At 44.7% G+C, this 13,951-nt stretch overlaps 1 pseudogene; it reads left to right on the top strand.

The window, feature by feature from the left end:
• Positions 1 to 3: 3 nt before the first annotated feature.
• Positions 4 to 1,069, top strand: LOC139716978 (uncharacterized; annotated as a pseudogene).
• The last annotated feature ends 12,882 nt before the right edge of the window (positions 1,070 to 13,951 follow it).

Genomic DNA, 13,951 nt, shown 5'->3' with positions numbered 1-13,951 from the left:
GTCATGCCTGACACTGAGGAGCAATCTGCCCAACTCCCCGGCGCCGCCGCCCAGCAACCCGGCGCCGCCGCTCAACAGCCCGGCACCGCTGCCCCACCACTCGGTTCCACTCCCCAGCAACCCGGCGCTGTTGCCGCCGCTGTCAGCATCAAGCTGCCCCCGTACTGGCCGGACGATCCCGTCCTATGGTTCGCCCAAGTCGAGGCCCAATTTTCTACGAAAGGCATCACCAGCGAAAAGACCATGTATCATTATGTGGTCTCTTCATTACAACCCCAATATGCCACCGCTGTCCGTGACCTACTCGTTTCTCCACCTCCTTCCAACCCGTACAAAGTTCTCAAATTGGAGTTAACGAAGCGTACGACTGCTTCGGAGCAGCGACGGATACATCAGCTGTTAACCGCCGAAGAACTGGGAGATCGTTCCCCCACGCAACTTCTCCGGCGCATGGAGCAGCTGCTCGCCGGCAAGACGTTGGAAGACAGTTTCTTCCGTCAACTTTTCCTTACACGTCTTCCTCACCACGTCCAGTCCATCCTCGCGTCCAGCAGGGACTCCATGACGGTCCATCAGCTCGCCGAACTCGCTGACAAAATCATCGAGGTTGGTTCTCCTTCCACGTCCAGTCTTCCTATCTTAAATCTTACCGCCTCCAATCTGCCATCAGCACCGACACAATCTGCATCTGACGATGTCAAAAAAACTCGCCGACCAAGTGCAGCATCTCACCTTGCAGGTCCAGTCACTCGCCAAGCAGCTACAGCAGGACCGTGGTCGCTCTCCGACCAGGTTTTCTGGCAGGAATCGTAGCCGCGGTCGTAGTCGAGGTCGCAATTCCGCGGACGAACGCCAACCCAAACAACACGCAGGAGCTGAGTGCTGGTACCACTGGCAGTATGGGGAGGACGCCAAAAATTGCTCGCCTCCGTGTTCCTGGCAAACCAAGCCACACCCTTCTTCTACGCCTCAGGGAAACGCCCCCGCCAACGAGTAGCGGCGACCGACTCGTTTGGTACTGACGCGCCCCCGAGTCGCCTTTTTCATGTCTACGACAAATGTTCAGGTACCAAGTTCCTCGTTGATACTGGAGCTGAGGTTAGCATTTTGCCAGTAACACACAAGCTAGTCTCGTCTACTCAGCCTACTTCCGTCAAACTCCAGGCGGTAAACAGGTCACCCATTGCCACGTACGGACAAAAATCTCTCACATTGAACTTGGGACTGCGGAGAACATTTCGTTGGGTGTTTATCATCGCCGATTTGCCCTCGCCAATCATTGGCGCTGATTTCCTGCGCGAATTTGGTCTGCTGGTGGATGTCAAAAATCGGAAACTCATTGACACTACTACGAATTTAGTGATTCATGGTTTTCAAACCACCCACGCGCATGTCACACCGACTATCATGACTGCTACTTCTTCTTCACGCTACGACGTCCTACTTCGAGAATATCCTGACATCGTGCGGCCGATATGCAGGTACGATGTAGTCAAACACGGCACCACGCATCACATTCCCACCCGGGGCCCGCCAGTTTCAGCCCGCCCGCGCCGCCTCGCTGACGACCGTCTGCGTATAGCGAAAGCGGAATTCGAACACATGATGGAGCTCGGAATAATTCGCCCTTCTCAGAGTAATTGGGCATCGCCCCTACATATGGTTCCGAAGAAAACCCCCGGCGACTGGAGGCCTTGCGGTGACTACCGTGCCCTTAACTCCCGCACCATCCCAGATTGTTATCCAATCCCTCATCTACAGGATTTCTCCACCCATCTCAGCGGCAAACGAGTCTTCTCGAAGATAGATCTAGTACGTGCCTATCACCAAATCCCGGTAGAAGCCGCCGACATCCCCAAGACTGCCATCATCACACCTTTCGGACTTTTCGAATTCGTTCGAATGCCTTTTGGCCTTCGAAACGCCGCGCAATCTTTCCAACGCCTGATGGATGAAGTTGTCAGGGGGTTACCTTTTGTTTTCGTCTATTTGGACGATGTGCTAGTCGCGAGCGACAACGAAGAGGAACATGAGTCACACTTACGTCAGCTTTTTGACAGGCTACAATCATACGGCATTGTCATTAATCCACTCAAGTGTGTGTTCGGTGCTTCGTCGCTTACCTTCCTCGGCCACGTGGTCGACGACCACGGGATCCGCCCACTGGACGATAAGGTACAACACATCCGCGATTTCCCGACACCTACTTCTCTTCGCAAACTCAGAGAATTTCTTGGCCTGATTAACTTCTATCGGAGATTCGTTCCCCATTGTGCCGATACACTTCAACCTCTCACTGATCTTCTCAAAAACAGGAAGAAAAAACATCAATCCATCGAGTTGAACAATTGTGAACTCTCAGCTTTCAACAAAGCCAAGAACGAACTGGTAAACGCCACTCTTCTTGCTCATCCCCAATCGGATACGCCACTCAGCCTTTCAGTCGACGCATCCGATGTTGGCGTCGGCGGGGTCGTTCATCAGCTCGTGAGTAACGAATGGCAACCATTAGCTTTCTTCTCCAAGCGCTTACAAGATCGCGAGACACGATATAGCACATTTGGCCGAGAACTTTTGGCAGCTTATCTCGGTATCCGACATTTCCGACATCTACTGGAGGGCCGGTCATTCATCTTGTTCACTGACCACAAACCTTTGACTTATGCGCTCAACGCGAAGCCCGATCGCTATTCGCCGCGCGAAATCCGTCAGTTGGATTATATCTCGCAATTCACGTCGGATATACGTCATGTCAGCGGTAAGGACAACATACCGGCGGACGTTTTCTCACGAGTTCATATTGACAACGTACGTCTTTCCCCCTCCGTCGATTTCGACGCGATCGCACGCGCTCAGGAGGACGATGAGGAGATTGCAGGCCTCTCAGATGACGACTCGATCAAACTGAAACGTATGCCTATTCTTTCTTCAGGCAATACCATACTGTGTGATGTCTCCACAGGTACACCACGTCCTTACGTCCCTCTTCCTTTTCGTAAGTCAGTTTTCAGTGCCCTACATAATCTCTCACATCCCGGGATTAAAGCGACACAAAAGCTCTGTACTGACCGTTTTGTATGGAAAGGAATCAACCGTGATATACGTTCATGGGCGAAGACGTGCCTTCAATGTCAGAAATGCAAAGTTCATCGCCATACCAAGTCGCCACTGGGAACGTTTTCGACACCTGACGCGAGATTTAATCACGTTCATCTCGATATCGTTGGTCCCCTTCCCCCGTCCGACGGTTACCAGTACCTCCTCACTTGCATTGACCGTTATACACGATGGCCTGAAGTGATTCCAATGAGTGACATCTCAGCAGACACGGTCGCGCGAACGTTTGTTACACATTGGATAGCTCGTTTTGGCGTACCGTCGACGATCACGACCGACCGAGGCCGTCAGTTCGAGTCCCAACTCTTCCGCTCCCTCACTGACCTCCTCGGTACGACACGCATTCGAACCACATCGTATCATCCCATCTCCAACGGTCTAGTAGAGCGACTACACAGACACTTAAAGTCGGCAATCAAAACACACAACAACATACGCTGGACTGAAACCTTACCACTGGTGTTACTAGGTATACGGACTGCCATCAAAGCCGACATCGGTTGTTCATCAGCTGAATTGGTTTACGGGACAGGGATTACATTACCTGCACAGTTTGTTACACCAATTCAGCCAGACGTACATCCGGACCCGACCAACTATGTCCATCGACTCAAAGAGGTCATGCGAAACATCCGCCCCACCCCCACGCGCGGACAACAACGTCCATCATATGTGAATTCTGACTTATCCACGTCTAGTCATGTTTTCATACGGCAGGATGCAGTCAAGCGACCCCTCGAGCCACCCTACCGAGGTCCTTATCCAGTCATCCATCGTACCGGCAAGTTCTTCCGGATCGATATCGACGGTAAACATGATAATGTCAGTATAGATCGACTGAAACCAGCGTATCTGGAACATGACTTCACCTTTCCTCCCGTCTCATCGCCCCTCACAACTCCGGCGGCCACCTCAACGGCACCCTCCACGAGACCACCGACACCGCCACCGCCCGCCCCTTCCCCCGTGCCAGCCTCCCCCGACCCTCGCACGACTCGCTCCGGTCGACAGGTCAGGTGGCCGGCTCGATACGTGAACATTGTTAAACATGGTTGAAGCTATGTATGGACACAGCTCTGTGACTTCACTTTTCGCTTTATGTTTACATCGATATTTTGTGTGTAGTGGTATTCTGGTATGTGACAGCGAAACACGTGGTCGGTGTTGACAAGCGGTCACCTCGGAATTATTTTTTTTTCTTCGCGTTGTGACGCCGTATATTCTAGCACCGCTTACTTGACGGCCATGATATACAACTGTAGTTAGGATCATGATACAAACGGTGAAATGAGTGTCCAACGCGAATGTCCTACATATGACTGAGTTGTTGTTGTTTTTTTTTTTGTATCACTTGCGATTATATCGTGCTTGTGTAAAATCCAGCTATCGCGGTTGACGAAGACTAACTGTAGCCAACATAGGACGCGATATATTCTTTCTAGCATTTCATACCTGTCTACTTTTGGCATCGATTTTTGCTTCTCTTCATTTCGCATCAATCTAGAGGGGAGCTGCTGTAGCGTCTCGTATCCTACCTACATTGTAGATTCCTCTATCTTAATTCATTGGCAACAGGTGCGTTCCGTCACCTCACCCAGGTTCGAACCCTAGTCAATGTTTTGTAATCGTAGCTAGCCAGCGTCCCGTGACAGGAGTGGCCAATCAACATGTTCTTATGTGGTCAAGCGGCCAATCACCTTTATGCCAAGGCGTGGTCACTCGCTGGCGTGACCAGAACATTTTCCCGAATCAGCAATTTCTGGACAGGAGCAACCGCGTCAGCATTATCGTACTTCACTTCTCCTCGCGATCTCGTTACGATCACTCCGTAGCTTCGCACGTCTAAGGAGTTAGTCGTCCATTGTATTACGTTCTTTTCCCTCCTCCAATCTTGGATATTATACATCGAGTTTCGCTGCATTTTACACCGCGACTCGCCTTCTCTTCAATTTCTACAATCCACCAGCGGATTTCTTATCGCTACGATTACCGCGATCTCCGTCCAGTTTGCATCGCTGCCTCGGTTCAGTTAGCGTGCTGTACATAGCGTGACAGACTCTACCAGGGACTTTAGCGTCTTCTCGTCTCAGTGTTCTAGCTGTGGACTATTCTCGCTTGTGCTAGCCGCGACATCCGGAGGTTTTTCTACGCTGTCGCTGGACCTTTTGTCTAGCTCCTTTCATATAATCTCGGGACGTGCAATAAGGGACATTGTCCATATCTTCCGATGCCCTGGTGATTATTCCGGTGTTCCCACCTCTTCACGTCCAGTTTCGTCTACCAGTACCGCATCTACCTCTCGTGTCACAGTCCTCCGTTCCGTAGTTGGTGAGTAGGTATTTCGTTATTGTCACATACCCGCAATATCCACACTGTTATACCGGTACTGAAATGAATGGAATATATAACCTTGTAATGAAAGCAGCAGATAAAGCAATAGTAAATTACATTGTGATCGAAGCACATCTATGTAGCAACCTAACTTATCACTTTATCATTGAATTGTCATATAGACTGCACCTTGCTACTAACAATGAATACTATTGGCCCTGAAATTAATTTTACATTAGTACATGTATGTTCTTTCTTTCTTTTACACCCAAGTACCAGGTATTACTTCTCTGGCAGGATAGACCAGTAAACTCTGTGGTATTGAATTGCATGCAGACTTGTGCAGGATGGATACTGCCAGTAGTAGTAGGGCCTGGTAGGGGAAAATATGACCAGGTAAGCTCTGAGATTGTACTGTAGTACTAGTTTTGGAACTACATTGCATTAAAGATCAAAAGTGGGATTTTTTTTTTGTAACACCTAGAACTTTCGACAAAGCTTAACATTTGCTAATATTTCACATTTTTTCTTACCTGCGCCTAAAATTGTATTATGATGGCCTGTAGGCCCACGGTAAGACAGCAAACTTGAATTTGTTGAGCTTCTTGGCTATTTCATTCTTTTCAATCTCAGATCATTATATTTTGTTCAGTTTGTAATTGTATAGGTTCATAGGTTGACAGTATTGACACACATTCTCATTGACCAGTGTGCTGTTTCTTTTTATCGCCCTCATTCCTTTCCCATTCATGTGTTCATCCCTTTCACACCACACCTACTCTTTTGTTTAACATTCCATATTAAGTTCGGTAGTCCGAACTTAACTTCCCTTGTCCAGTCGGCCACTACATTGGGATGTTCGACAGTGACATAGAAAAAGAAGAAATAAGTTCTCACCTCAGCTTGTTGACACCTTCGTCCAGTTTATTTTCATTTGTAGTCATAGTGAGTTGGATTTCACATTTTAGTTGGTCTCTTCCATTCCTGTTACTCTCAATTTCAATTTCAATTCACATGTATTTCCATATTTCTCATGAAAATAGTACAGACAAAATAAAAATGTACAGCAGTCTGTCTCAGCATGAAGTCAAAGGTGAGTTTAGAATTGGGCTATGGTACTAGAAATATGATGGGGCCTATACATACCAGCAAGTTTGTTCAGCTGCAACTTATACATGGAGAATAAGCTCATCAGGAGTCACATTCCAGCAGGGCTCCTACTTAGAACCAGACTGTGTGACCATGGTAACCGGCAAGCTGCCACGTACGAGAATTCTGAAATCAGGTACAATAATGAAGGACTTGTGGAATGTAACAGGCAGGCTGATCAATACCTGCATTCCTGGTTAGGATCCCTCCGGAGTAGAAGAATAGACAAGGAAAAAAAGCAACAAGTTTACTACCAGGTACCCGGTATGCACTTGCGTGCCGTACCTGGTAGCTGCTAATAAGATGTTGCTTTAAGGCTGCGTTCACGTAGAAGTATACTATTCGGGTATTCAGGCTCGTTTTTCGAGGGCACGCGAATAGCTTGAATCGAACGATAGGATTTCCTCACACCGGTTCACATAGGAGGGCACTATTCGAAAGTACCGAATAGCTGTGAAAAGTATAGCAAAGTGGGAATCGAGCTTGTTCGATTTTCTTGCAGTGTATACCGTCTCTCGTTTATGAAATAATGACACTTTTGGTCTGGATTTGCCCTTTAGCAAAAATAAGCATGTAGACTGACATTCTGATGCAGTTTAGAAATTGTTAATAAGATTTGCTGGGATGTAGGAGGAAGAAATCCTCACTGCATGGGATGGTGAGTTGACGGTGCGGGTGATGGTGTACTCGGTGCCCGAATAGCGAATAGCGAATAGCAAATACCGAATACTTCTATGTGAACGCAGCCTAAGGCTGCGTTCACATAGAAGTATTTGGTATACGCTATTCGCTATTCGCTATGCACCGTCAAGTCGACCCAGTACACCATCACCTGCACCATCCGGATTTCTTCCTCGTACACAACCATCCCAGCAATCTTATTAAAAATGTCTAAACTGCATCAGAATGTCAGTCTACATGCTTATTTTTGCTAAAGGGCAAATTGAGACCAAAATCGTCATCATTTCATAAACGAGAAATGGTATACTAGTACGCTGTTCGAAAATCGAACAAGCACGATTCCCACTATACTATTCTATGCTATTCGGCATTTTCGAATAGTGCCCTCTTACGTGAACCGGTGTTAGGAAATCCTGTCGTTCGATTCAAGCTATATTTGTGTGCCCTCGAAAACGAGCACCGTATACCCGAATAGTATACTCCTATGTGAACGCAGCCTAAGAGTATGTTTGAAAGAAGGTGGTGCGGTGCAGCATATTGGGAAGTTCATTCCAATGATTAGGCCCATGGTGAACATAATACACAATGTATTTTTTGTTTTGTTTTGTTTTGTTTTGTTTTATTGTTTTTTGCGTAAATTGTTTCGGGTACATGGAAGGTGATATGCATCCTTCTGACATGTTGGATATTGGTCCTATTAGTTAATTTAGATATGTTAAGTTTATGTAAATTATGTTTATGACTTGAAGCATGCAGGACTAATGTTTACATACTATCCATGTGCAAATTCATAGAGCAAAAATCAACAAAACACTGATGTGTACCCGGTACCTCCAACTTCATAATAAATGGGATCTGGCTTCTACACTGTGTAGCTATGGAGTAAGTTCCTGTTGGTTTGTGGGGCTGTCTCTGGTGTGCTTTGGATATCCTTTCAGTCCCTTATATGTTTTGCAAAGTCTCCGTGGCCATGCCTCAATCTTGTAAGCTGCTCTTTTTTTAAATCTTTACTGTAATTCTTATTTTGACTATTTGTAATCATTTTGATTTATGGTTATTTGTCTTATACTGTATTGCAATCAGTGGAAAACCAATAAATACAAAAAAGATCAACAAAACACCTAACAATAATGTCAGAGCATTAATGTGACCAGAAACTAATTTTTTGTGTAGCTTTGGTTTGTTGTTGTTGTTTTGTGTAGTTTTCCATATTTCTAGTTTACTTTTCAGACATACCCCTAATGAATTATCCACATTTAGTTTTCCACACAACCTAATTCTCTCCACTCACCTCCACACCTACGTCCTCAAACTCTTTTGATCTGTTTCCATTCATGTTCAACTTCACCTTGTGATCACCTGTAGGCCCTACCTTTATTTTCCATCGGTTCCTTTGGTCCTCGGGTGAAACTACTTTCCTCCTTTCGTTTTGGTTGATTTGTCTATCTTATGATTTTAATATGTAAATTAACTACCCTGGAAAAAGTAAGTGGGTAGAATTAAGAAAGAGTCTACCAAAGGAACTGACCCAGAACAGATCTGCTTTCTTCAGCCCCTACAGCTATAGTGAATATTCAGTTTTGAGAGGACATTGTCTGGTTTTGCGGAGTGACTGAGCATAATGTTGGACACCGAAATGAGTGTTACAATAATGCAACATTTCATGAAGTGTATCTGGATTGATATATGTACAACAATCTCATTTCCTGCGATGCACCTCACCTGGGGCAGAGTTCATCAATTGGCAACTATCTGGTAAACTACTTGTATGTTTTACAGGTAGGTCAAGAGGTGAAAATCTAGAAGAAAGCAAACTATCGACTGAAGTAGGCCTATTAACTGAAGTAGGACTGAAGTCAGTGTCGTAATGGTTCCATGACATTTGCTCCTGCAACAATTGTTCACTTGAAATTCTGCATGCTAAACCAAACATAAATTCTACAAAGGAGCATTACTCTAACCCTACTCCTATCACAATCCTAACCTTGATCCCAAGTCCTTGGAGAAAATAATACACCAGAGCAATTGTTACAAGGTCACAGGAACAAATGTTGTATTACCGTTATAACACACTATAAAATGTGACGGAATTAAATTCACATTTTATGAATGCACACTATCCACTGATCATGAAGTGTGATGACTCTAAAAAAAAAATGATGTTTTTGTCACATATGTTTTTTAATCCATAGTACAGCGCTACTTGAGACTTTTTTTTAATTAAAGATATCAAATTTGTCTACATTGAACATCAGTGTAGATATGCACACACTAGTTGTTCTATGTAAATATGAATTCGCAAAAAAAAATACTGCCATGGTGTGCAATTCACATGAAGTATGCAGTGTTTCAAATCAAATCTCATTTGACACTTGACAAACACATTGATCACGCATAAGAAAAGAATGGGTTGATGGAAGAGTGAAAGAGAGACGGGGAAAGGAAGCGGAAATATTGGCAGTAGGCGATCTATAGAGCCAGACGAAGAATCATAAAAAAATATAGAACTTTACAATTCAGTTGTGGAAAGAAAGCTTTGTACACAGATGATACTTGGTAATGTGATAATTGAAAATGAAAGTATTATTTCAAGTCAAATGAGAATGTTCTGTTATTCAAGAAAAAAAAAATAGAGAGGAAATAATAAAGTAATAGATGTTAAAATGACAAAACAAAACAAAACATACTTTACATGCTCACATTAATATTATTCAACATTTGCTGTGATCTTGCAGGCTTGGAAAGAGCAGTACAGGTACATTGTAATCAAGGGCAGGCAGGGCAACAGTCGAAAGGATGCAATGGCCACAAAACAACAGATTCTTTTGTGAAGGAAGATGAGAGCTTATAGTTATATGTGCATGACCTTACCAATGCCTACCAGTGCATGTTGTAATGTTTCTTTTGTGACCCTGCATGACTGCAAATTATGTAACACTTTGAGTACCATGGTACCGTGCTTGAGAAGGAAGACCATTTGAGAAGCTATTCATCTTTGCTGCTTGTTAAAAAAAAAAAAAAAAATGTGCATGAATTCAACAGTATGAGTGCAGTACAAGCAAGGATTTGAGAATTTTATAATCAGCCTTGTTTTGTACAAATAAATAAAAATGTAAAAGATTAACACATATAATAGGGCTAAGGCATGGAAAAGATTAAGATATGAAGTCCAAGTTTGGTTCAATAGATCATCACAGTATACATAACATAGCTAGAGGGAGAGAGAGATATACACTGTATATACAGTACATATATAAAAAGAAAATTACAAAAAAAGAAAAAGAAAAAGAACTTGACGGTTGGCCTTTATCGTGCAGGTACAGGTGGCAGAGGATTTTTCTCTTGAATCCTTACTGACCACTGGATATCAAACAATTTATTAATTTCCATGGTAATGCCCATAAACAGACTCGCCCCTTTGACTTTTGCTTGTTTGTGTTTATTAAGAAAAAAGGTAACATTTATTGGACAGAAATAACTTTTGAGTAGAACGCAGATCTATACATAAAATCAGCAACAACAACAGCAACAACAAAACATTTAACAGTTAAAATCAAATGCATATAATGACTTTCATGTAGTTCACATCGAATGATCTGCTACATAATTTGATTTCTTCTCTACTGGGGATACGGGTACGGAGTGGCCGGTTGCTCCCTCTGCCGCTCGCGCCCCACCCGCAGCGCCCCGCTGCGCCCCGCCGCCGCGCCTCCCCGAGTGGGCATGGCGCTGCCAGCTCAGCTCTGCCACTGTGTGTGTGAGCGAGCTGCAGTGGCGAGACCAGTGCGGTGCGGACACGGCAAAGATGAAATCATGCGAACAAATATCCAACATTTCACCAAACATGTGCAAAATTAAATTCCCTCAAAGATGAAATTAGTTGAAGGAACCCTGAATACACCTTCATACATGATAAAATTGACAGTTTTACGGAAATTTACTGACAAAACAACAGCCAAAACTTAGCTGGGCCGAGTTAGCCCACCGCGCGAAATGAACGTGAACCTATGGGGATCGCGAACCACGATAAAAACGTCTGAAATTTCATTTTTACGTCGTTGTATCCCCCAAAAGTTGGCAAATATTCTTTACAGAAACCACTGAGCACAATTCCATAAATATTACGGTTAGAAAAGACGACATAAAGACGAAATAAACTCAAACACAGACGAGCGCTCACGATCACTATCGATACCAACGGGTGGGACAACTCGGCCCACCCTCGACGGGTGGGACGAGATGTCCCTTGGGCCGAGTTAGCCCGACCCCGATGGGATGCACGCACTCGCACGTGGTGTAGTGGCTTGGTGGATTGCATTTGCTGTCAGCTGTGCACACAAACAAACATACAGTCAAACCTGCCATAGCGGCCACCTCTCTATAGCGGCCACCTGTCTATAGCGGCCACTGAAAAATCCCCCCGAGAGAAAAGCCATGTTAAAGACCCTGTGTATAGCGGCCACCTGTCTAACGCGGTCAGCGGCCACAAATTTTGTTTCCCGCGGTAGATTTTAACCTGTCTATAGCGGCCAAAAACCCGATGGAGCCGTAGCCGAGCTGATAATTCAGGGTGTTTTTCTGCTTTTTAGCCGTGCCAGTCATTTCTGGGCAACATTCAGTGATCGCCACCGTTGCATTCATCACTTATTCAGTCACAATAATGCACTAATTCATGACTGTGCACATGCTGCATCTAGTGTACTGTGCAACAATTTCATAAACACCGGCATTGTTCTATGCATGATACACACGTGTGCATATGTACACACATAAATGTACATGTATATACAACGATGATACATGTACATGTAGGCAATGCACACAAAGTTGGATTACCTGCCTATAGCGGCCACCTGTCTATAACGGCCACTTTTTCCGTATCCCTTAGGTGGCCGCTATAGACAGGTTTGACTGTAATACAACGTACATGTACAGTGTACAAAGTACTGTATAGCGAGGTACCCGCACCTCGTCAGGGGCCCGAATACCGTCACCCCGCTTAAAATCGTTTTAAGCGCACTAAACAAAAATTTATGCCCGGGACTGTGTTCAGTATGCTTGAAACTTGGCAGGGCCAAGCAAATTTTGGTGAAAACCGAACAGTTTTTCGCGAAAATCGGAAATTTTAATCGGAATAGGACCCTATACGTGTTATAAGTATCACCACTGTCCCCGCACGCATCTTTTACGTGTATGTCTATGGGAGCATCACGGTCAGCCGCACACGTCCTTTACGTGCTTTGCCTATGGGAGCGCGGGTGACGAGTTGCGGGCCCCTTCCTTAGCGCACAGCTATTTCGCATCGTTCGCGTTTGACGACGATAGCTGCAAATTTTCGATATCGATCAGTGAGCTTGTGATTCCATTGGAATTTTCAGCATTTTTCCTGTATGTGAGTTGGATTTCAAAGAATTTCAGTGGCGAAATGTGATTCAAATATGCGCAAACATTAACTATGACGAGGTGCGGGTCACCCAAGTATACTTGTACCAAAAAAGTGTTATGCTCATGACCTATAGAGGGCGAACTACATGATGTTCGTGATCACAGTCAAGGAGTGGGTGGCGAGCGGGTGAGGCGCGTGTGCCCTATAAAAGGCCGAACTACTATTTACACAGTAGCTCTTTGGATTTTGAAATGAAATGAAATGAAATTAAAAATTAAATGAAATACCTATGCCCATGGATACCTAAGGATGATTGTTGTGTAGTTACATGGCCAGATGGAAGGGGGGGGGGGGGCTTCTGCATCATTTTATCTTTTTGTTCTGTTTCAGTTTTGGTTTAAAATTGGAGAGTCATTCACTTAATATCATATTTGTTTGGTATTTTGGTTTTCATAGGTCCTGAGACATGATAAAGGCCTACGGTGAGAGCAGCAATCTTGATACAATGTCGTGGGCTATACTTACGGTTCTGTTTCTTTTATTTTTCTTCTCTATCAAATCTATGGAAACGGAAGTAATTGTTGACCTTTTCAATCAAACGCTTTTATGGCTGAAAAGGATGCATTGAATTCATTTTTAAGATATCAAAATTGAAATGACTTGATTTCAGTTGATTCTCTATGACTTAAGAAAAATCAATTAAACAATTTTAGATTATATTACGCTGAGTAATTTCTCGAATTGAATGTATGGGATTGAATATGCCAAGTAAAACGCAATATGAAAATGACGAAGTCATGACTGCACAGGCCCCATCTTCCTACTAGGTATTAAGTTTGTTTCGTGGACAATGTGTGGGGAATAGCTAGACCATACAATAATTCGGGCCTATCGATGAAAGGGTTAAGACTATGAGCAGGGACCGCGGAAACGGGAGGGGGACTGGGGGCTGCAGCCTTCCACCACCCCCCCCCCCCCCCCCCCCCCCCCCACTTCTGCATCCTATAGATTCTTCCCATCAAAGAGAACCTACGGGGGCGGGGGGGGGGGGACCATTGACCCAGAGCACGTCCCCTCCCCCACCCCCGGTCCGCAGCCCCCTCACCTTATAAACAAACAGACAAACAAACAAACAAACAAAAACGTCCGCCGTCCCCGACATGAAAACAAATAGGGCCCCAGTGAAATTGAATGAAAAACTGTGCAATAAAAAAAAAAAGAAAGAAACATTTGCCGATGAAAATATTACACCTTATAGGCCTATGTAATTATAGGCCTATACACATC

Source organism: Diadema antillarum, unplaced genomic scaffold, assembly GCF_040938485.1.
Source record: "Diadema antillarum isolate AM-2024a unplaced genomic scaffold, OU_Dant_1.0 scf00000071, whole genome shotgun sequence".
In the NCBI taxonomy this organism is placed as follows: Eukaryota; Metazoa; Echinodermata; class Echinoidea; order Diadematoida; family Diadematidae; genus Diadema; species Diadema antillarum.
This window is presented reverse-complemented; position numbering and strand designations above follow the sequence as displayed.